Here is a 25,350-nt window from a genome sequence, read left to right on the forward strand (position 1 = left end):
AGGTTTTTTGAAATGTTTGCATATTTATTCAAAATAAAAAACAGAAATACCTTATTTACATAAGTATTCAGACCCGTTGTTATGAGACTCGAAAATTAGCTCAGGTGCATCCTGTTTCCATTGATCATCCTGGAGATGTTTCTACAACTTGATTGGAGTCCACCTGTGGTAAATTCAATTGATTGGACATGATTTGGAAAGGCACACAACTGTCTATATAAGGTCCCACAGTTGACAGTGCATGTCAGAGCAAAAACCATGTAAAGAGGTCAAAGGAATTGTCCGTAGAGCTCCGAGACAGGATTGTGTCGAGGCACAGATCTGGGGAAGGGTACCATCATTCTTAAATGGAAGAAGTTTGGTACCACCAATAATCTTCCTAGAGCTCATCGCCCGGCCAAACTGAGCAATCGGGGGAGAAGGTCCTTGGTCAGAGAGGTGACCAAGAACCCAATGGTCACTCTGACAGAGCTCTAGAGTTCCTCTGTGGAGATGGGAGAACCTTTCAGAAGGACAACCATCTCTGCAGCACTCCACCAATCAGGCTTTATGGTAGAGTGGCCAGACGGAAGCCACTTCTCAGTAAAATACACGTGACAGCCCGCTTGGAGTTTGCCAAAAGGCACCTAAAGGACTCTCAGACAATGAGAAACAAGATTCTCAGGTCTGATGAAACCAAGATTGAACTCTTTGGCCTGAATGCCAAGCATCACGTCTGGAGGAAACCTGGCACCATCTCTACGGTGAAGCATGGTCATGGCAGCATCATGCTGTGGGGATGTTTTTCAGTGGCAGGGACCGGGAGACTAGTCCGGATCGAGGGAAAGATGAACGGAGCAAAGTACAGACAGATCCTAGTTGAAAACCTGCTCCAGAGCGCTCAGGACATCAGACTGGAGCGAAGGTTCACCTTCCAACAGGACAACGACCCTAACCACACAGCCAAGACAATGCAGGAGTGGCCGCGGGACAAGTCTCTGAATGTCCTTGAGTAGCCCAGCCAGAGCCCGTTTTTTATTTGTAATACATTTGCAAACATTTCTAAAAACATGTTTTTGCTTTGTCATTATGGGGTATTGTGTGTAGATTGATGAGAAAAAAATAACAATTTCATACGTTTTAGAATAAGGCTGTAACGTAACAAAATGTGGAAAAAGTCAAAGGGTCTGAACACTATCCGAATGCACTGTATATGCTTAATTTAGAGTTATTTATGTAACTTTATTTGTGATACAAATGTTGAACTATGTGTTTTGATTTTTAATACATTCTAAGGCTGCATGATTCGACTCTAAAATTGCATTTTAAGTTGTGAGCTCGGCTTAGTTTCTTGCACAGGCTGTACACACTTCATCAGTCTCTCATTCACAATCTGACAAACACTTGATAGTACCTCGAATTTCCCGGCTGCATCCCCTTTGTGTGGCTGTAATGCCCCCTAAAAAAATCCATGCCTTTTGCGGCCAGCAGCCGTTGTGCCCTTGGGCTGAATATTTACATTTACATTTTAGTCATTTAGCAGACGCTCTTATCCAGAGCGACTTACAGTTAGTGAATACATATTTTTTTTATACTGGCCCCCCGTGGGAATCGAACCCACAACCCTGGCGTTGCAAACGCCATGCTCTATCAACTGAGCTACATCCCTGCCGGCCATTCCCTCCCCTACCCTGGACGACGCTGGGCCAATTGTGCGCCGCCCATGAGTCTCCCGGTCGCGGCCGGCTGCAACAGAGCCTGGATTCGAACCAGGATCTCTAGAGGCACAGTTAGCACTGCGATGCAGTGCGATGCTGTGTGCCGAAACACCTCTCATTCACATGGCTCTCCGTCATGTGATCGGGTCTTTCTCACAGGCTATAAGTGAAGATTAATGTGCTTTATTTTAAGTTATTTGGTCACTTTAGTTGTGATACAAACCTTATCAAAACATATAGGCCTATCGGCTAGGCTACATGAGGTGTGCGACTATGATTTGAAAAGGTCATAAAAAAAATAATGCGCTGTTCACCTTACGCTGGGCATCATTCACAAGTGATAATATATAATTCACAAGTGATAGGCTAATATTGTCACCCATCACACTATTCTTGATTTAATCTTGTCTTTACATATACTAAATAATAAATATGTGAAATTTGTTTTAGAATGGACCATTATCATGCACCTGTCTTGAAACAGGGGCAGAGGGGGAAAAACACATGTGATCTATGCACTTATATAGCGAATGGAGGGCGCTTTTCATGTCAGCCAGGTAGGCTATACTCCTGTTGTAAAGAGAAGCAATGTGCTTAATATTAGGAAAGTTGATAAATAAATATAGTAGGCCTAGCCTATAGAAAGCTGTTAGGATCTTCCTCTTTTTAATAGAGGCCATCACTCTGTTTTCTCACGCAATTGCATAGCCTATAGAAATGTTGCTGCAACATGAGCTCATGGGCTCTCATTAAGTGTTTGATTAGATTTTTGATAACATTTGCATTGATGTCAGAGTGATTAGAGGGACAATAGATTGCTGAGTACCAGGCAGTTAGCAAGTTTGGTAGGCTACTAACGACCATCAGCAGCAGCAGAGCTTGGAAAGCCTAATTACCGTGACTAAACGGTCACATGGAATTTGACTGCCGTCATGACTTGTGACTGCCGGTGTGGCAGTAATACGGTCACTGAACAGCCCTACCTGTACTGTCCGCCTTCTAGATGGTAGCGGGGTGAACAGGCCATGGTTCGGGTGGCTGGGGTCCTTGATGATCTTCTTGGTCTTCCTGTGACACCGGCTGCTGTAAATGTCCCGGAGGGCAGGCAGTGTGACCCCGGTGATGCGTTGGGCAGACCACACCAACCTCAGGAGAGCCCTGCGGTTACTGGCAGTGCAGTTGCAGTACCAGGCGGTGATACAGCCCGACAGGATGCTCTCAATGGTGCATCTGTAGAAGTTCATGAGGGTCTTACGGGCAAGGCCGAATTTCTTCTTTTGACCCTCGCCACTGCGTGTGTGCATGCGTGCGTGTCTGTTTGTCTGTCTGTCTCTGTGTGTGTGTGTGTGTCTCAGTTGGTCTATCTGTCTCTCTGTGTGTGTATGTCTGTCTGTCTGTCTCTGTGTGTGTGTCAGTCGGTCTGTCTATCTGGCTCTGTGAGTTTGTGTCAGTCGGTCTGTCTGTCTGGCTCTGTGTGTGTGTGTCAGTTGGTGTGTCTGCTTGTCTGTCTGTCTGTCTGTCTGTCTGTCTGTCTGTCTGAGCATGGTAAAGGACCACTGATGACAAGCGACAAAGGGACCTGTGGTGCTCTCCCAGTCCAGACGTCTGACAGGTGATACATGGCGTTTAAAATCAACGACATCCTTCTATTCCTCTGTAATTTCCTGTTATTTTGGACAGAGGATGGAGACAGAACGCCCAGAAGGACATACAGTAGGTCTGGGCAGAAGAGGCTCTTGCAGGGAGAAAGAAGAGAATGCCCCCCTTCAAAGATATTTTGAGATTATTTTTTTTATATTAACAATCCTATAAAATAATTTGTGCTAAATAAAATGATTGCCGATGATCTTCCTTAACTTTTTACATCAGCAGTCACATTTGCACTTGTAAAGGACTAGCCTGGTTAAATCAGACTGAATGTTGCACAAGCCATTGTTTCACCTGGCTAGTAATGGACAGGAGCTGTCAAGGTTTCCACAGATATCCATACCATCGCTATCTTCTACTGCTGTACCGTGACAAGGGAACCATCTTTTATATAGAATCCCTCTTGGCCATATTATGACAGCTAATTAAGTCCTTGATGAGAACGACATTGCTCTGTTGTGGCAAGGCCCCCCTCTTATGATGAAACATTTACGAACGAGGGACGATTATGTTTCTATTAACATTTTTGCAGCATATTCTCTGCTCACCTTACTCTACTGTCATGGTACATTTATAATTGAACAGTAAGTGTACAAAGAAAACATGTACACGCTGATAGACCTACATTAAACTATAACTGTACATGCTTATAGACCTACATTAAACTATAACTGTACATGCTTTTGATTATGTTTTGATCATATAGTAATGATAATATCCACTTAAAGTCTATATAATATAATTCATTAAAACAACAGTAGATGGATGGATGATAGTTTGAGTCTAACAGGAAACACAGACAAATGAAACATGACATGTTATTCATGACTGTCTGCAATTCCAAGGTACAAGAAAAGGTATAATTTGATTGAGTTTACCACTATATTACTCCTAGACTCTCTCAGCAGAACATAGATTGTTCTTGTGCTTTTTGATGTGTACTTCCTGTTTTTATTTACTCTCATATATAGCATGTTGATAAATCGACATTCAAATGATTGCTGTGCTATTGAGAGCATACTGTTGCATTATGGGAAGGTTTACTTCTCATAATAAAGTATGATTCCTTTGCAATCTAATTTTTGTACCCTGCTATTGTGGTTTCATAAGCATTTTTCCTTTAGGAAATCAGCCTAGCCTACCTGTGCAGACTATAGAATAGAGCTATACTGTATATGAATAGTGGATGACACAATACAATTCATACAGTAGATCAACGACAATGGCTACCTTTGTAACGGATGCTACTGCATCATATGATACATGTGACAATCCCCATTGAACAAATGTCCCCATATGCGGATGGGACTCATAGCTTCTGTATCTTTTTAAAATGGGAGGGGAAAAATTCAGTTAAGCCTCCCATGGATAGTGGTTGATTGATGTCTTTGTGGAAGTTCTCTGTCGAGTGCAATTACACTGGCAATCAGATAGGCAAAAGCTCTCGGTGTGTTCTACAGGCTACAGAACAACATGTCATGGTGGTAGACGTAACAGCAGGAATTTACACTCAAATTAGATGTAGTGGGGGGAACTCGGCATCTATGGAACTCTGTGGAGCCGCAGATGGAGAGGCCATTATTGAGGCAATATTAATCTCGCAGTCAATTTCCCTCACCAATAACACACAAAACCCACCCCAAATGGACTTTATCTAAGTAATTCTGACTGACAATGTTATTCAGTGGGACTATGATAGAACAGAGAAGAAGAGAACATACCCTCCTGTGGCACACCTTTGAATGTGCTTCTGGTCTGCCATTTTGATCTACCTGCTCTTTGTAAGCTTGTCATCTCCCCCCTCTCTCATTTGAAACCTGTTGACAGCACCACTGTCAGTACCTATGGGACATAGCCATTAATGGTTTCAGAGTCGCTCGGATCATATCGATAGCTTTGATAATCTCCCATGGTGCATTTTCACCAACTTGCATTTCCTTTGGATGAAAGTAATTACAAAGTTCAACAGTTGTATTATACCGTTGGTGTCGGACACATTCATATGAATGCATCATCTACAGAGGTTCTTCATTTTGGTTAATTACTTAGTAATAATGGTGAAAAACTTTAATTTCCATAACACTGAGCTAACCTTTTGGTACCCTAGTCCTGTTAAGAGGGACTGTGCAATGACAACCCACCAACCCTCTGAGTGGAACTTTGAAAGTCACTTTCAGTCAATGCTACCTCCAAATGGCATTCCGGGTTGCAGCAATTACAGCTGCAAGTCTCTTGGGGTATGTCTCTATAAGCTTGGTATGTCTCTATAAGCTTGGCACATCTAGCCACTGGGATTTTTGCCCATTCTTCAAGGCAAGCTCCTTCAAGTTGGATGGGTTCCGCTGGTGTACAGAAATCTTTAAGTCATACCACAGATGCTCAGTTGGATTGAGGTCTGGGCTTTGACTAGGCCATTCCAAGACATTTAAATGTTTCCCCTTAAACCACTCGAGTGTACCTTTAGCAGTATGGTTAGGGTCATTGTCCTGCTGGAAGGTGAACCTCCGTCACAGTCTCAAATCTCTGGAAGACTGAAACAGGTTTCCCTCAAGAATTTCCCTGTATTTAGCGCCATCCATCATTCCTTCAATTCTGACCAGTTTCCCAGTCCTCCCTATGAAAAACATCCCCACAGTATGATGCTGCCACCACCATGCTTCACTGTGGGGATGGTGTTCTCAGGGTGATGAGAGGTGTTGGGTTTGCGCCAGACATAGCATTTTCCTTGATGGCCAAAAAGCTCAATTTTTGTCTCGTCTGACCAGAGTAACTTCTTCCATATGTTTGGGGAGTCTCCCACATGTCTATTGGCGAAAACCAAACGTGTTAGCTAATTTTTTCTTTAAGCAATGGCTTTTTTCTGGACACTCTTCCATAAAGCCCAGCTCTGTGGAGTGTACGGCTTAAAGTGGTCCTATGGACAGATACTCCAATCTCCGCTGTGGAGCTTTGCAGCTCCTTCAGGGTTATCTTTGGTCTCTTTGTAGCCTCTCTGATTAATGCCATCCTTTCCTGGTCCGTGAGTTTTGGTGGGCGGCCCTCTCTTGGCAGGTTTGTTGTGGTGCCATATTCTTCCCATTTATTAATAATGGATTTAAATGGTGCTCCGTGGGATGTTCAAAGTTTCAGATATTTTTTTATAACCCAACCCTGATCTGTACATCTCCACAACTTTGTCCCTGACCTGTTTGGAGAGCTCCTTGGTCTTCATGGTGCCGCTTGCTTGGTGGTGCCCCTTGCTTAGTGGTGTTGCAGACTCTGGGGCATTTCAGAACAGTTGTATATATACTGAGATCATGTGACAGATCATGTGACACTTAGATTGCACACAGATGGACTTTATTTAACTAATTATGTGACTTCTGAAGGTAATTAGTTGCACCAGATCTTATTTAGGGGCTTCATAGCAAAGGGGGTGAATATATATGCACGCACCACTTTTCTGTTATTTATTTTGTAGAATTTTTTGAAACAAGTTATTATTTTCATTCCACTTCACCAATTTTGACTATTTTGTGTATGTCCATATTACATGAAATCCAAATAAAAATCTATTTCAATTACAGGTTGTAATGCAACAAAATAAGAAAAACGCCAAGGGGGAAGAATACTTTTCCAAGGCACTGTATACCTGCCATTAACATAATATGATCCTGTCCTGTGTGAAGTCTACCTGAGGGATTTCATCAAGGGGACTTGTGACTCGGTACCGGTACTCCCTTTATACATAGCCTTGTTATTGTTATTTTATTGTGTTACTTTTTATTTAATTTAGTTTATTTAGTAAAAAATTTCTTGACTCTTATTTATCTTAAAACTGCATTGTTGGTTAAGGGCTTGTAAGTAAGCATTTCACAGTAAGGTCTACACCTGTTGTATTCGGAGCACGTGACCAATAACATTGAAGTTGATTTGATTTGATTTGAAAGACAAGCGACATCTATTAGGCTGTGAGTTGGCTACCACAACGTTTAAAATCCGTTATAATGATATTTATGCTGTGAGTAGGCTACCACAAAGTTTAAAATCCTTTCTAGTGATATTTATGCTGTGAGTAGGCTACCACAACGTTTAAAATCCTTTCTTGTGATATTTATACTGTGAGTAGGCAACCACAAACTTTAAAATCCTTTCTTCTGATGTTTATTCTGAGTAGGCTACCATAAAGTTTAAAATCCTTTCTTGTGATATTTATGCTGTGACTAGGCTACCACAACATTTAAAATACTTTCTTGTGATATTTATGCTGTGAGTAAGCTACCACAACGTTTAAAATCCTTTCTTGTGATATTTATGCTGTGAGTAGGGTACCACAATGTTTAAAATCCTTTCTTGTGATATTTATACTGTAAGTAGGCTACCACAACATTTAAAATGCTTTCTTGCGATATTTATGCTGTGAGTAGGCTACCACAATGTTTAAAATCCTTTCTTGTGATATTTATGCTGTGAATAGGCTACCACAACGTTTAAAATCCTTTCTTGTGCTATGTATGCTGTGAGTAGACTACCACAAAGTTTAAAATACTTTCTAATTATATTTATGATGTGAGTAGGCTACCACAAAGTTTAAAATCCTTTATTTTGATGTTTATGCTGTGAGTAGGCTACCACAAGGTTTAAAATCCTTTCTTGTGATATTTATGCTGTGAGTAGGCTACCAGAAAGTTTAAAATCCTTTCTTGTGATATTTATGCTGTGAGTAGGCTACCACAACATTTAAATCCTTTCTAGTTATATTAATGCTGTGAGTAAGCTACCACAAAGTTTAAAATACTTTCTAGTGATATTTATGCTGTGAGTAAGCTATCACAAAGTTTTAAATCATTTCTTGTGATATTTATGCTGTGAATAGGCTACCACAACGTTTAAAATCCTTTCTTGTGATATTTATACTGTGAGTAGGCAACCACAAACTTTTAAATCCTTTCTTCTGATGTTTATGCTGTGAGTAGGCTACCACAAGGTTTAAAATCCTTTCTTGTGATATTTATGCTGTGAGTAGGCTACCATAAAGTTTAAAATCCTTTCTTGTGATATTTATGCTGTGAGTAGGCTACCACAACATTTAAATCCTTTCTAGTTATATTAATGCTGTGAGTAAGCTACCACAAAGTTTAAAATACTTTCTAGTGATATTTATGCTGTGAGTAAGCTATCACAAAGTTTTAAATCATTTCTTGTGATATTTATGCTGTGAATAGGCTACCACAACGTTTAAAATCCTTTCTTGTGATATTTATACTGTGAGTAGGCAACCACAAACTTTAAAGTCATACTCTGGACCTAGTTTTGTCCCATGGAATAAATGTTGTAGATCTTAATGTTTTTCCACAAAATCCTGGACTATCGGACCACCATTTTATTACGTTTGCAATCGCAACAAATAATCTGCTCAGACCCCAACCAAGGAGCATCAAAAGTCGTGCTATAAATTCTCAGACAACACAAAAATTCCTTGATGCCCTTCCAGACTCCTTCTGCCTACCCAAGGACGTCAGAGGACAAAAATCAGTTAACCACTTAACTGAGGAACTCAATTTAACCTTGCGCAATACCCTAGATGCAGTTGCACCCCTAAAAACGAAAAACATTTGTCATAAGAAACTAGCTCCCTGGTATACAGAAAATACCCGAGCTTTGAAGCAAGCTTCCAGGAAATTGGAACGGAAATGGCGCCACACCAAACTGGAAGTCTTCCGACTAGCTTGGAAAGACAGTACCGTGCAGTACCGAAGAGCCCTCACTGCTGCTCGATCATCCTACTTTTCCAACTTAATCGAGGAAAATAAGAACAATCCAAAATTTCTTTTTGATACTGTTGCAAAGCTAACTAAAAAGCAGCATTCCCCAAGAGAGGATGGCTTTCACTTCAGTAGTAATAAATTCATGAACTTCTTTGAGGAAAAGATCATGACCATTAGAAAGCAAATTACGGACTCCTCTTTGAATCTGCGTATTCCTCCAGGGCTTAGCTGTCCTGGATCTGCACAGCTCTGCGAGGGCCTGGGATCGGGAGAGACACTTAAGTGTTTTAGTACTATATCTCTTGACACAATGATGAAAATAATCATGGCCTCTAAACCTTCAAGCTGCATACTGGATCCTATTCCTACTAAACTGCTGAAAGAGCTGCTTCCTGTGCTTGGCCCTCCTATGTTGAACATAATAAACAGCTCTCTATCCACCGGATGTGTACCAAACTCACTAAAAGTGGCAGTGATAAAGCCTCTCTTGAAAAAGCCAAACCTTGACCCGGAAAATATAAAAAACTATCGGCCTATATCGAATCTTCCATTCCTCTCAAAAATTTTAGAAAAAGCTGTTGCGCAGCAACTCACTGCCTTTCTGAAGACAAACAATGTATACGAAATGCTTCAGTCTGGTTTTAGACCCCATCATAGCACTGAGACTGCACTTGTGAAGGTGGTAAATGACCTTTTAATGGCGTCAGACCGAGGCTCTGCATCTGTCCTCGTGCTACTAGACCTTAGTGCTGCCTTTGACACCATCGATCACCACATTCTTTTGGAGAGACTGGAAACCCAAATTGGTCTACACGGACAAGTTCTGGCCTGGTTTAGATCTTACCTGTCGGAAAGATATCAGTTTGTCTCTGTGAATGGTCTGTCCTCCGACAAATCAACTGTACATTTCGGTGTTCCTCAAGGTTCCGTTTTAGGACCACTATTGTTTTCACTATATATTTTACCTCTTGGGGATGTTATTCGAAAACATAATGTTAACTTTCACTGCTATGCGGATGACACACAGCTGTACATTTCAATGAAACATGGTGAAGCCCCAAAATTGCCCTCGCTAGAAGCCTGTGTTTCAGACATAAGGAAGTGGATGGCTGAAAACGTTCTACTTTTAAACTCGGACAAAACAGAGATGCTTGTTCTAGGTCTCAAGAAACAAAGAGATCTTCTGTTAAATCTGACAATTCATCTTGATGGTTGTAAAGTCGTCTCAAATAAAACTGTGAAGGACCTCGGCGTTACTCTTGACCCTGATCTCTCTTTTGACGAACATATCAAGACTGTTTCAAGGACAGCTTTTTTCCATCTACGTAACATTGCAAAAATCAGAAATTTTCTGTCCAAAAATGATGCAGAAAAATTAATCCATGCATTTGTTACTTCTAGGTTAGACTACTGCAATGCTCTACTTTCCGGCTACCCGGATAAAGCACTAAATAAACTTCAGTTAGTGCTAAATACGGCTGCTAGAATCCTGACTAGAACCAAGAAATTTGATCATATTACTCCAGTGCTAGCTTCCCTACACTGGCTTCCTGTTAAGGCAGGGGCTGATTTCAAGGTTTTACTGTTAACCTATAAAGCGTTACATGGGCTTGCTCCTACCTATCTTTCCGAGTTGGTCCTGCCGTACATACCAATACGTACGCTACGGTCACAAGACGCAGGCCTCCTAATTGTCCCTAGAATTTCTAAGCAAACAGCGGGAGGCAGGGCTTTCTCCTATAGATCTCCATTTTTATGGAACAGTCTGCCTACCCATGTGAGAGACGCAGACTCGGTCTCAACCTTTAAGTCTTTACTGAAGACTTATCTCTTCAGTAGGTCATATGATTGAGTGTAGTCTGGCCCAGGAGTGTGAAGGTGAACGGAAAGGCTCTGGAGCAACGAACAGCCCTTGCTGTCTCTGCCAGGCCGGTTCCCCTCTCTCCACTGGGGTTCTCTGCCTCTAACCCTGTTACAGGGGCTGAGTCACTGGCTTGCTGGTGCTCTTTCATGCCGTCCCTAGGAGGGGTGCGTCACTTGAGTGGGTTGAGTTACTGACGTGATCTTCCTGTCTGGGTTGGCGCCCCCCCTTGGTTTGTGCTGTGGTGGAGACCTCTGTGGGCTATACTCGGCCTTGTCTCAGGATTGTAAGTTGGTGGTTGAGGATATCCCTCTGGTGGTGCGGGGGCTGTGCTTTGGCAGAGTGGGTGGGGTTATATCCTTCCTGTTTGGCCCTGTCCGGGGGTTTCTTCGGATGGGGACACAGTGTCTCCGGACCGCTCCTGTCTCAGCCTCCAGTATTTATGCTGCAGTAGTTTATGTGTCGGGGGGCTGGGGTTAGTTGGTTATACCTGGAGTACTTCTCCTGTCTTATCCAGTGTCCTGTGTGAATTTAAGTATGCTCTCTCTAATTCTCTCGTTCTCTCTTTCTCTCTGAGAACCTGAGCCCTAGGACCATACGTCAGGACTACCGGGCATGCTGACACCTTGCTGTCCCCAGTCCGCCTGGCCTTGCTGCTATTCCAGTTTCAACTGTTCTGCCTGCGGTTACGAAACCCCTACCTGTCCCAGACCTGCTGTTTTCAACTCTTAATGATCGGCTATGAAAAGCCAACTGAGAGACCTGAGCCCTAGGACCATACGTCGGGACTACCGGCCGTGGTGACTCCTTGCTGTCCCCAGTCCGCCTGGCCTTGCTGCTATTCCAGTTTCAACTGTTCTGCCTGCGGTTATGGAACCCCTACCTGTCCCAGACCTGCTGTTTTCAACTCTTAATGATCGGCTATGAAAAGCCAACTGAGATTTATTCCTGATTATTATTTGACCATGCTTGTCACTTATGAACATTTTTGAACATCTTGGCATGGTTCTGTTATAATCTCCACCCGGCACAGCCAGAAGAGGACTGGCCACCCCTCATAGCCTGGTTCCTCTCTAGGTTTCTTCCTAGGTTTTGGCCTTTCTAGGGAGTTTTTCCTAGCCACCGTGCTTCTACACCTGCATTACTAGCTGTTTGGGGTTTTAGGCTGGGTTTCTGTACAGCACTTCGAGATATTAGCTGATGTAAGAAGGGCTATATAAAATAAAATTGATTGATTGATTCTTCTGATGTTTATGCTGTGAGTAGGCTACCATAAAGTTTAAAATCCTTTCTCGTGATATTTATACTGTGAGTAGGCTACCACAAAGTTTAAAATCCTTTCTTGTGATATTTATGCTGTGACTAGGCTACCATAAAGATTAAAGTCCTTTCTCATGATATTTATGCTGAGTAGGCTACCACAAAGTTTAAAATCCTTTATTGTGATATTTATGATGTGAGTAGGCTACCACAATGTTTAAAATCCTTTATTGTGATATTTATACTGTGAGTAGGCTACCACAACATTTAAAATGCTTTCTTGCTATATTTATGCTGTGAGTAGGCTACCACAAAGTTTAAAATCCTTTCTTGTGATATTTATGCTGTGAATAGGCTACCACAACATTTAAAATCCTTTCTTGTGTTATGTATGCTGTGAGTAGGCTACCACAAAGTTTAAAATACTTTCTAATGATATTTATGATATGAGTAGGCTACCACAAAGTTTAACATCCTTTATTTTGATGTTTATGCTATGAGTAGGCTACCACAATGTTTACAATCCTTTATTGTGATATTTATGCTGTGAGTAGGCTACCAGAAAGTTTAAAATCATTTATTGTGATATTTATGCTGTGAGTAGGCTACCACAACATTTAAATCCTTTCTAGTGATATTTATGCTGTGAGTAGGCTACCACAAAGTTTAAAATACTTTCTTGTGATATTTATGCTGTGAGTAAGCTACCACAAAGTTTAAAATCCTTTCTTGTGATATTTATGTGTGAGTCGGCTACCACAACGTTTAAAATCCTTTCTAGTGATATTTATGCTGTGAGTAGGCTACCACAAAGTTTAAAATCCTTTCTTGTGATGTTCATGCTGTGAGTAGGCTACCACAATGTTTAAAATCCTTTCCTGTGAAATGTATGCTGTGAGTAGGCTACCACAAAGTTTAAAATCCTTTCTTGTGATATTTATGCTGTGAGTAGGCTACCAGAAAGTTTAAAATCATTTTTTTCGATATTTATGCTGTGAGTAGGCTACCTTAAAGTTTTAAATCCTTTCTTGTGATATTTATGTGTGAGTCGGCTACCACAACGTTTAAAATCCTTTCTAGTGATATTTATGCTGTGAGTAGGCTACCACAAAGTTTAAAATCCTTTCTTGTGATGTTCATGCTGTGAGTAGGCTACCACAATGTTTAAAATCCTTTCCTGCGAAATGTATGCTGTGAGTAGGCTACCACAACGTTTAAAATCCTTTCTTGTGATATTTATGCTGTGAGTAGGCTACCACAAAGTTTAAAATCCTTTCTTGTGATGTTTATGCTGTGAGTAGGCTACCATAAAGTTTAAAATCCTTTCTTGTGATGTTTATGCTGTGAGTAGGCTACCATAAAGTTTAAAATCCTTTCTCGTGATATTTATACTGTGAGTAGGCTACCACAAAGTTTAAAATCCTTTCTTGTGATGTTCATGCTGTGAGTAGGCTACCACAATGTTTAAAATCCTTTCCTGTGAAATGTATGCTGTGAGTAGGCTACCAGAAATTTTAAAATCATTTTTTGCGATATTTATGCTGTGAGTAGGCTACCATAAAGTTTAAAATCCTTTCTTGTGATATTTATGTGTGAGTCGGCTACCACAACGTTTAAAATCCTTTCTAGTGATATTTATGCTGTGAGTAGGCTACCACAAAGTTTAAAATCCTTTCTTGTGATGTTCATGCTGTGAGTAGGCTACCACAATGTTTAAAATCCTTTCCTGCGAAATGTATGCTGTGAGTAGGCTACCACAACGTTTAAAATCCTTTCTTGTGATATTTATGCTGTGAGTAGGCTACCAGAAAGTTTAAAATCCTTTCTTGTGATATTTATGCTGTGAGTAGGCTACCACAACGTTTAAAATCCTTTCTTGTGATGTTTATGCTGTGAGTAGGCTACCACAAAGTTTAAAATCCTTTCTTGTGATGTTTATGCTGTGAGTAGGCTACCACAATGTTTAAAATCCTTTCCTGTGAAATGTATGCTGTGAGTAGGCTACCACAATGTTTAAAATACTTTCTAATGATATTTATGATGTGAGTAGGCTACCACAAAGTTTAACATCCTTTATTTTGATGTTTATGCTATGAGTAGGCTACCACAATGTTTAAAATCCTTTATTGTGATATTTATGCTGTGAGTAGGCTACCAGAAAGTTTAAAATCCTTTCTTGTGATATTTATGCTGTGAGTAGGCTACCACAACATTTAAAATACTTTCTAGTGATATTTATGCTTTGAGTAAGCTACCACAAAGTTTAAAATCCTTTCTTGTGATATTTATGCTGTGAGTAGGCTACCACAAAGTTTAAAATCATTTTTTGCGATATTTATGCTGTGAGTAGGCTACCACAAAGTTTTAAATCCTTTATTGTGATGTTTATGCTGTGAGTAGGCTACCACAAAGTTTAAAATCCTTTCTTGTGATATTTATGCTGTGAGTAGGCTACCACAACATTTAAATCCTTTCTAGTTATATTAATGCTGTGAGTAAGCTACCACAAAGTTTAAAATACTTTCTAGTGATATTTATGCTGTGAGTAAGCTATCACAAAGTTTTAAATCATTTCTTGTGATATTTATGCTGTGAATAGGCTACCACAACGTTTAAAATCCTTTCTTGTGATATTTATACTGTGAGTAGGCAACCACAAACTTTTAAATCCTTTCTTCTGATGTTTATGCTGTGAGTAGGCTACCACAAGGTTTAAAATCCTTTCTTGTGATATTTATGCTGTGAGTAGGCTACCATAAAGTTTAAAATCCTTTCTTGTGATATTTATGCTGTGAGTAGGCTACCACAACATTTAAATCCTTTCTAGTTATATTAATGCTGTGAGTAAGCTACCACAAAGTTTAAAATACTTTCTAGTGATATTTATGCTGTGAGTAAGCTATCACAAAGTTTTAAATCATTTCTTGTGATATTTATGCTGTGAATAGGCTACCACAACGTTTAAAATCCTTTCTTGTGATATTTATACTGTGAGTAGGCAACCACAAACTTTAAAGTCATACTCTGGACCTAGTTTTGTCCCATGGAATAAATGTTGTAGATCTTAATGTTTTTCCACAAAATCCTGGACTATCGGACCACCATTTTATTACGTTTGCAATCGCAACAAATAATCTGCTCAGACCCCAACCAAGGAGCATCAAAAGTCGTGCTATAAATTCTCAGACAACACAAAAATTCCTTGATGCCCTTCCAGACTCCTTCTGCCTACCCAAGGACGTCAGAGGACAAAAATCAGTTAACCACTTAACTGAGGAACTCAATTTAACCTTGCGCAATACCCTAGATGCAGTTGCACCCCTAAAAACGAAAAACATTTGTCATAAGAAACTAGCTCCCTGGTATACAGAAAATACCCGAGCTTTGAAGCAAGCTTCCAGGAAATTGGAACGGAAATGGCGCCACACCAAACTGGAAGTCTTCCGACTAGCTTGGAAAGACAGTACCGTGCAGTACCGAAGAGCCCTCACTGCTGCTCGATCATCCTACTTTTCCAACTTAATCGAGGAAAATAAGAACAATCCAAAATTTCTTTTTGATACTGTTGCAAAGCTAACTAAAAAGCAGCATTCCCCAAGAGAGGATGGCTTTCACTTCAGTAGTAATAAATTCATGAACTTCTTTGAGGAAAAGATCATGACCATTAGAAAGCAAATTACGGACTCCTCTTTGAATCTGCGTATTCCTCCAGGGCTTAGCTGTCCTGGATCTGCACAGCTCTGCGAGGGCCTGGGATCGGGAGAGACACTTAAGTGTTTTAGTACTATATCTCTTGACACAATGATGAAAATAATCATGGCCTCTAAACCTTCAAGCTGCATACTGGATCCTATTCCTACTAAACTGCTGAAAGAGCTGCTTCCTGTGCTTGGCCCTCCTATGTTGAACATAATAAACAGCTCTCTATCCACCGGATGTGTACCAAACTCACTAAAAGTGGCAGTGATAAAGCCTCTCTTGAAAAAGCCAAACCTTGACCCGGAAAATATAAAAAACTATCGGCCTATATCGAATCTTCCATTCCTCTCAAAAATTTTAGAAAAAGCTGTTGCGCAGCAACTCACTGCCTTTCTGAAGACAAACAATGTATACGAAATGCTTCAGTCTGGTTTTAGACCCCATCATAGCACTGAGACTGCACTTGTGAAGGTGGTAAATGACCTTTTAATGGCGTCAGACCGAGGCTCTGCATCTGTCCTCGTGCTACTAGACCTTAGTGCTGCCTTTGACACCATCGATCACCACATTCTTTTGGAGAGACTGGAAACCCAAATTGGTCTACACGGACAAGTTCTGGCCTGGTTTAGATCTTACCTGTCGGAAAGATATCAGTTTGTCTCTGTGAATGGTCTGTCCTCCGACAAATCAACTGTACATTTCGGTGTTCCTCAAGGTTCCGTTTTAGGACCACTATTGTTTTCACTATATATTTTACCTCTTGGGGATGTTATTCGAAAACATAATGTTAACTTTCACTGCTATGCGGATGACACACAGCTGTACATTTCAATGAAACATGGTGAAGCCCCAAAATTGCCCTCGCTAGAAGCCTGTGTTTCAGACATAAGGAAGTGGATGGCTGAAAACGTTCTACTTTTAAACTCGGACAAAACAGAGATGCTTGTTCTAGGTCTCAAGAAACAAAGAGATCTTCTGTTAAATCTGACAATTCATCTTGATGGTTGTAAAGTCGTCTCAAATAAAACTGTGAAGGACCTCGGCGTTACTCTTGACCCTGATCTCTCTTTTGACGAACATATCAAGACTGTTTCAAGGACAGCTTTTTTCCATCTACGTAACATTGCAAAAATCAGAAATTTTCTGTCCAAAAATGATGCAGAAAAATTAATCCATGCATTTGTTACTTCTAGGTTAGACTACTGCAATGCTCTACTTTCCGGCTACCCGGATAAAGCACTAAATAAACTTCAGTTAGTGCTAAATACGGCTGCTAGAATCCTGACTAGAACCAAGAAATTTGATCATATTACTCCAGTGCTAGCTTCCCTACACTGGCTTCCTGTTAAGGCAGGGGCTGATTTCAAGGTTTTACTGTTAACCTATAAAGCGTTACATGGGCTTGCTCCTACCTATCTTTCCGAGTTGGTCCTGCCGTACATACCAATACGTACGCTACGGTCACAAGACGCAGGCCTCCTAATTGTCCCTAGAATTTCTAAGCAAACAGCGGGAGGCAGGGCTTTCTCCTATAGATCTCCATTTTTATGGAACAGTCTGCCTACCCATGTGAGAGACGCAGACTCGGTCTCAACCTTTAAGTCTTTACTGAAGACTTATCTCTTCAGTAGGTCATATGATTGAGTGTAGTCTGGCCCAGGAGTGTGAAGGTGAACGGAAAGGCTCTGGAGCAACGAACAGCCCTTGCTGTCTCTGCCAGGCCGGTTCCCCTCTCTCCACTGGGGTTCTCTGCCTCTAACCCTGTTACAGGGGCTGAGTCACTGGCTTGCTGGTGCTCTTTCATGCCGTCCCTAGGAGGGGTGCGTCACTTGAGTGGGTTGAGTTACTGACGTGATCTTCCTGTCTGGGTTGGCGCCCCCCCTTGGTTTGTGCTGTGGTGGAGACCTCTGTGGGCTATACTCGGCCTTGTCTCAGGATTGTAAGTTGGTGGTTGAGGATATCCCTCTGGTGGTGCGGGGGCTGTGCTTTGGCAGAGTGGGTGGGGTTATATCCTTCCTGTTTGGCCCTGTCCGGGGGTTTCTTCGGATGGGGACACAGTGTCTCCGGACCGCTCCTGTCTCAGCCTCCAGTATTTATGCTGCAGTAGTTTATGTGTCGGGGGGCTGGGGTTAGTTGGTTATACCTGGAGTACTTCTCCTGTCTTATCCAGTGTCCTGTGTGAATTTAAGTATGCTCTCTCTAATTCTCTCGTTCTCTCTTTCTCTCTGAGAACCTGAGCCCTAGGACCATACGTCAGGACTACCGGGCATGCTGACACCTTGCTGTCCCCAGTCCGCCTGGCCTTGCTGCTATTCCAGTTTCAACTGTTCTGCCTGCGGTTACGAAACCCCTACCTGTCCCAGACCTGCTGTTTTCAACTCTTAATGATCGGCTATGAAAAGCCAACTGAGAGACCTGAGCCCTAGGACCATACGTCGGGACTACCGGCCGTGGTGACTCCTTGCTGTCCCCAGTCCGCCTGGCCTTGCTGCTATTCCAGTTTCAACTGTTCTGCCTGCGGTTATGGAACCCCTACCTGTCCCAGACCTGCTGTTTTCAACTCTTAATGATCGGCTATGAAAAGCCAACTGAGATTTATTCCTGATTATTATTTGACCATGCTTGTCACTTATGAACATTTTTGAACATCTTGGCATGGTTCTGTTATAATCTCCACCCGGCACAGCCAGAAGAGGACTGGCCACCCCTCATAGCCTGGTTCCTCTCTAGGTTTCTTCCTAGGTTTTGGCCTTTCTAGGGAGTTTTTCCTAGCCACCGTGCTTCTACACCTGCATTACTAGCTGTTTGGGGTTTTAGGCTGGGTTTCTGTACAGCACTTCGAGATATTAGCTGATGTAAGAAGGGCTATATAAAATAAAATTGATTGATTGATTCTTCTGATGTTTATGCTGTGAGTAGGCTACCATAAAGTTTAAAATCCTTTCTCGTGATATTTATACTGTGAGTAGGCTACCACAAAGTTTAAAATCCTTTCTTGTGATATTTATGCTGTGACTAGGCTACCATAAAGATTAAAGTCCTTTCTCATGATATTTATGCTGAGTAGGCTACCACAAAGTTTAAAATCCTTTATTGTGATATTTATGATGTGAGTAGGCTACCACAATGTTTAAAATCCTTTATTGTGATATTTATACTGTGAGTAGGCTACCACAACATTTAAAATGCTTTCTTGCTATATTTATGCTGTGAGTAGGCTACCACAAAGTTTAAAATCCTTTCTTGTGATATTTATGCTGTGAATAGGCTACCACAACATTTAAAATCCTTTCTTGTGTTATGTATGCTGTGAGTAGGCTACCACAAAGTTTAAAATACTTTCTAATGATATTTATGATATGAGTAGGCTACCACAAAGTTTAACATCCTTTATTTTGATGTTTATGCTATGAGTAGGCTACCACAATGTTTACAATCCTTTATTGTGATATTTATGCTGTGAGTAGGCTACCAGAAAGTTTAAAATCATTTATTGTGATATTTATGCTGTGAGTAGGCTACCACAACATTTAAATCCTTTCTAGTGATATTTATGCTGTGAGTAGGCTACCACAAAGTTTAAAATACTTTCTTGTGATATTTATGCTGTGAGTAAGCTACCACAAAGTTTAAAATCCTTTCTTGTGATATTTATGTGTGAGTCGGCTACCACAACGTTTAAAATCCTTTCTAGTGATATTTATGCTGTGAGTAGGCTACCACAAAGTTTAAAATCCTTTCTTGTGATGTTCATGCTGTGAGTAGGCTACCACAATGTTTAAAATCCTTTCCTGTGAAATGTATGCTGTGAGTAGGCTACCACAAAGTTTAAAATCCTTTCTTGTGATATTTATGCTGTGAGTAGGCTACCAGAAAGTTTAAAATCATTTTTTTCGATATTTATGCTGTGAGTAGGCTACCTTAAAGTTTTAAATCCTTTCTTGTGATATTTATGTGTGAGTCGGCTACCACAACGTTTAAAATCCTTTCTAGTGATATTTATGCTGTGAGTAGGCTACCACAAAGTTTAAAATCCTTTCTTGTGATGTTCATGCTGTGAGTAGGCTACCACAATGTTTAAAATCCTTTCCTGCGAAATGTATGCTGTGAGTAGGCTACCACAACGTTTAAAATCCTTTCTTGTGATATTTATGCTGTGAGTAGGCTACCACAAAGTTTAAAATCCTTTCTTGTGATGTTTATGCTGTGAGTAGGCTACCATAAAGTTTAAAATCCTTTCTTGTGATGTTTATGCTGTGAGTAGGCTACCATAAAGTTTAAAATCCTTTCTCGTGATATTTATACTGTGAGTAGGCTACCACAAAGTTTAAAATCCTTTCTTGTGATGTTCATGCTGTGAGTAGGCTACCACAATGTTTAAAATCCTTTCCTGTGAAATGTATGCTGTGAGTAGGCTACCAGAAATTTTAAAATCATTTTTTGCGATATTTATGCTGTGAGTAGGCTACCATAAAGTTTAAAATCCTTTCTTGTGATATTTATGTGTGAGTCGGCTACCACAACGTTTAAAATCCTTTCTAGTGATATTTATGCTGTGAGTAGGCTACCACAAAGTTTAAAATCCTTTCTTGTGATGTTCATGCTGTGAGTAGGCTACCACAATGTTTAAAATCCTTTCCTGCGAAATGTATGCTGTGAGTAGGCTACCACAACGTTTAAAATCCTTTCTTGTGATATTTATGCTGTGAGTAGGCTACCAGAAAGTTTAAAATCCTTTCTTGTGATATTTATGCTGTGAGTAGGCTACCACAACGTTTAAAATCCTTTCTTGTGATGTTTATGCTGTGAGTAGGCTACCACAAAGTTTAAAATCCTTTCTTGTGATGTTTATGCTGTGAGTAGGCTACCACAATGTTTAAAATCCTTTCCTGTGAAATGTATGCTGTGAGTAGGCTACCACAATGTTTAAAATACTTTCTAATGATATTTATGATGTGAGTAGGCTACCACAAAGTTTAACATCCTTTATTTTGATGTTTATGCTATGAGTAGGCTACCACAATGTTTAAAATCCTTTATTGTGATATTTATGCTGTGAGTAGGCTACCAGAAAGTTTAAAATCCTTTCTTGTGATATTTATGCTGTGAGTAGGCTACCACAACATTTAAAATACTTTCTAGTGATATTTATGCTTTGAGTAAGCTACCACAAAGTTTAAAATCCTTTCTTGTGATATTTATGCTGTGAGTAGGCTACCAGAAAGTTTAAAATCCTTTCTTGTGATATTTATGCTGTGAGTAGGCTACCACAACGTTTAAAATCCTTTCTTGTGATGTTTATGCTGTGAGTAGGCTACCACAAAGTTTAAAATCCTTTCTTGTGATGTTTATGCTGTGAGTAGGCTACCACAATGTTTAAAATCCTTTCCTGTGAAATGTATGCTGTGAGTAGGCTACCACAATGTTTAAAATACTTTCTAATGATATTTATGATGTGAGTAGGCTACCACAAAGTTTAACATCCTTTATTTTGATGTTTATGCTATGAGTAGGCTACCACAATGTTTAAAATCCTTTATTGTGATATTTATGCTGTGAGTAGGCTACCAGAAAGTTTAAAATCCTTTCTTGTGATATTTATGCTGTGAGTAGGCTACCACAACATTTAAAATACTTTCTAGTGATATTTATGCTTTGAGTAAGCTACCACAAAGTTTAAAATCCTTTCTTGTGATATTTATGCTGTGAGTAGGCTACCACAAAGTTTAAAATCATTTTTTGCGATATTTATGCTGTGAGTAGGCTACCACAAAGTTTTAAATCCTTTATTGTGATGTTTATGCTGTGAGTAGGCTACCACAAAGTTTAAAATCCTTTCTTGTGATATTTATGTGTGAGTAGGCTACCACAAAGTTTAAAGTCCTTTCTAGTGATGTTTATGCTGTGAGTAGGCTACCACAATGTTTAAAATCCTTTCTTGTGATATTTATGCTGTGAGTAGGCTACCACAACGTTTAAAATCCTTTCTTGTGATATTTATGCTGTGATTAGGCTACCACAACGTTTAAAATCCTTTCTTGTGATATTTATGCTGTGATTAGGCTACCACAACGTTTAAAATCCTTTCTTGTGATATTTATGCTGTGAGTAGGCTACCACAACGATTAAAATCCTTTCTTGTGATATTTATGCTGTGAGTAGGCTACCACAATGTTTAATATCCTTTCTTGTGATATTGATGCTGTGAGTAGGCTACCACAAAGTTTAAAATCCTTTCTTATGATATTCATGCTGTGAGGTCGTGAGCATCTGTGCTCACTTCTTTCTTTGACATAAGACCAGGTGTTGATGCCACAAAATTCCCATTCTATTTGAATCAAATTATGTTTAGATGAGCGTTGAACCATGTCCTTAAGAAACATTTAGCCTCAAACATGAATTATTCATAAAATAAAAGCTGATTTTGAGGCTTCATGACATGCTCTTTGAAATGCTAGAATAAGCAAAAGGTGGGTGACAATTCCTTTTACTGGGATGACTATGTAGAAAGCTTTTGAAGCAAACAAAAGTGAATACCTCAGAGTTGTATCCTTGGCCTTAAGTAGCTGACAAGTCTAACCCTTCCTACCTGTTGCTATGGTAAAGCTGGCTGCTTTTGAATACGCTCATTACTATCAAAACCAACCAAAGGACACAGGTGCTCTTACAGATAATTCTACAATACTTTTATGTGACAAATGTTATATGTGCCAATGAACCAGATGACCTGCGTTGTTACCTGCGTGTGGCTCACTTGGTAGAGCATGGCACTTGCAATGCCAGGGTTGGGATTCCTACGGGGGACCAGTATGAAAATGTATGCACTCACTACTGTAAGTCGCTCTGGATAAGAGTGTCTGCTAAATGAGTAAAATGTAACTGCATCTTCTCTTTTCTGACTGGCAGGAATAAGTAGTCTTTCATAATAAAACATTTTAAAAAGGGCTTTATAAAATAAATGTGACTGATTGATTAAAAAGTAAAGGTCTTTGTTGGTTATATTATATATATATATATATTTTTTTTTAAATATATTATATAACGATATTATAACCGCGAACGATAATAGACAGTACTGTGCAGCTGTCTTCATCGACCTGGCCAAGGCTTTCGACTCTGTCAACCACCGCTGTCAGAGTGGTGTGTGTAGATGAGTGGAAAGGAATCAAGCGCAGGAACCAGGATGACTTCAACCGTCTTTTATGTTACTGTTCAACACGTGAACAAAATAGTCGCCTACCCAACCGGGTGGCGCAAAACAATTACGCACAACACAGTGCGAAAATACACATGAAAAGCGCACGCAGTGCGAACTCTCGGGACAAGCCAACAACGAGAGAAAATAGACCATACAGAGGCAGTCTGACAACAAACAATCACGCATAACACCTGACCCAAACACACGAACTAAATAAGGGAACAATTAAGACACAAATAAGGGACAGGTGTTATGAACAGACAAAACCAAAAGAACATGAAACATAGAACGGTGGCAGCTAGTACTCCGGAGACGACGACCGCCGAAGCCTGCCCGAACAAGGAAGAGGAGCAGCCTCGGCCGAAACCGTGACAGTACCCCCCCCTTGACGCGCGGCTCCAGCCGTGCGCCGACCCGGAGCTCGGGGACGACCCGGACGACGCGGAGCAGGGCGCGCAGGATGACCCCGATGGAAATCGGTCAGTAGGGACTGGTCTAAGACGTCCCTCCTTGGCACCCAGCACCGCTCCTCCGGGCCGTACCCCTCCCACTCCACGAGATTTTGAAGACCCCCCATCCGGCGTCTAGAATCCAGGATGGACCTCACGGTGTACGCCGGAGCCCCCTCGATGTCCAACGGGGGCGGAGGAGTCTCCTCAATCTCAAAGTCCTGGAGTGGACCAGCTACCACCGGCCTGAGGAGAGACACATGGAACGAGGGGTTAATATTTTTGTAATCAACAGGTAGTTCTAACCTATAACTCACCTCGTTCAATCTCCTCAGGACTTTAAATGGCCCCACAAACCGCCGACCCAGCTTCCGGCAGGGCAGGCGGAGGGGCAGGTTTCTGGTTGAGAGCCAGACTCGATCTCCAGGTGCGTACACTGGCCCCTCACTGCGGTGTAGGTCGGCGCTCGTCTTCTGTCGACGTATGGCACGCTGCAGATGGACGTGTGCAGCGTCCCACGTCTCCTCCGAGCGCCGCACCCACTCATCCACAGCGGGGGCCTCGATCTGGCTCTCATGCCATGGTGCCAGAACCGGCTGGTACCCTAACACACACTGAAAAGGGGTTAGTTGGGTGGAGGAGTGGCGAAGAGAGTTCTGTGCCATCTCGGCCCAGGGCACATATCTCGCCCACTCCTCCGGCCGGCCCTGACAGTATGACCTCAGAAACCTACCCACATCCTGGTTGACACGTTCAACCTGCCCATTACTCTCCGGGTGGTACCCCGAGGTAAGGCTTACCGAAACCCCCAACCGTTCCATAAATGCTCTCCACACTCTAGAGGTGAACTGGGGGCCTCGGTCAGACACTATATCCTCGGGTACCCCGTAATGCCGGAAGACATGGGTGAACAGAGCCTCAGCGGTCTGTAGGGCAGTGGGTAGACCCGGCATGGGAAGGAGACGACAGGCCTTAGAGAACCGATCCACAACGACCAGGATGGTAGTATTCCCCTGTGAGGGGGGGAGGTCGGTAACAAAATCCACCGAGAGGTGGGACCAGGGTCGTTGTGGAATAGGCAGGGGTTGTAACTTACCCCTGGGCAAATGTCTGGGCGCCTTACACTGGGCACACACCGAACAGGAGGAGACATAAATCCTCACATCCCTAGCTAACGTTGGCCACCAGTACTTCGTGCTAAGGCAGTGCACTGTCCGGCCGATACCCGGATGGCCAGAGGAGGGGGACGTATGAGCCCAACAAATGAGGCGATCGCGTACCTCGAGCGGAACGTACGTCCGACCCACAGGACACTGTGGAGGACTCGGGTCGGTGCGTAACGCCCGCTCGATCTCACCATCAACCTCCCACACCACCGGAGCAACCAGACAAGACTCCGGTAGTATGGGCGTGGACTCAACTGACCTCTCCTCTGCGTCATACCGCCGAGACAGAGCATCTGCCTTCCCGTTCTGGGACCCAGGGATGTATGTGATCTTAAACACAAACCGGGCTAGGAACATAGTCCAGCGAGCCTGGCGAGGATTCAGTCTCCTAGCTGCCCGGATGTACTCCAGGTTACGATGGTCAGTTAGAATGAGGAAAGGGTGTTGAGCCCCCTCGAGCCAATGCCGCCACACCTTTAGGGCCTGTACCACGGCTAACAGCTCCCTGTCTCCTACGTCATAATTCCGCTCCGCCGGACTGAGCTTCTTTGAGTAGAACGCACAGGGACGGAGTTTAGGTGGAGTGCCAGAACGCTGGGAAAGAACGGCCCCTATCCCGGCCTCTG

Source organism: Coregonus lavaretus, assembly GCF_964263955.1.
Source record: "Coregonus lavaretus genome assembly, chromosome: 32".
NCBI classification, from domain to species: Eukaryota; Metazoa; Chordata; class Actinopteri; order Salmoniformes; family Salmonidae; genus Coregonus; species Coregonus lavaretus.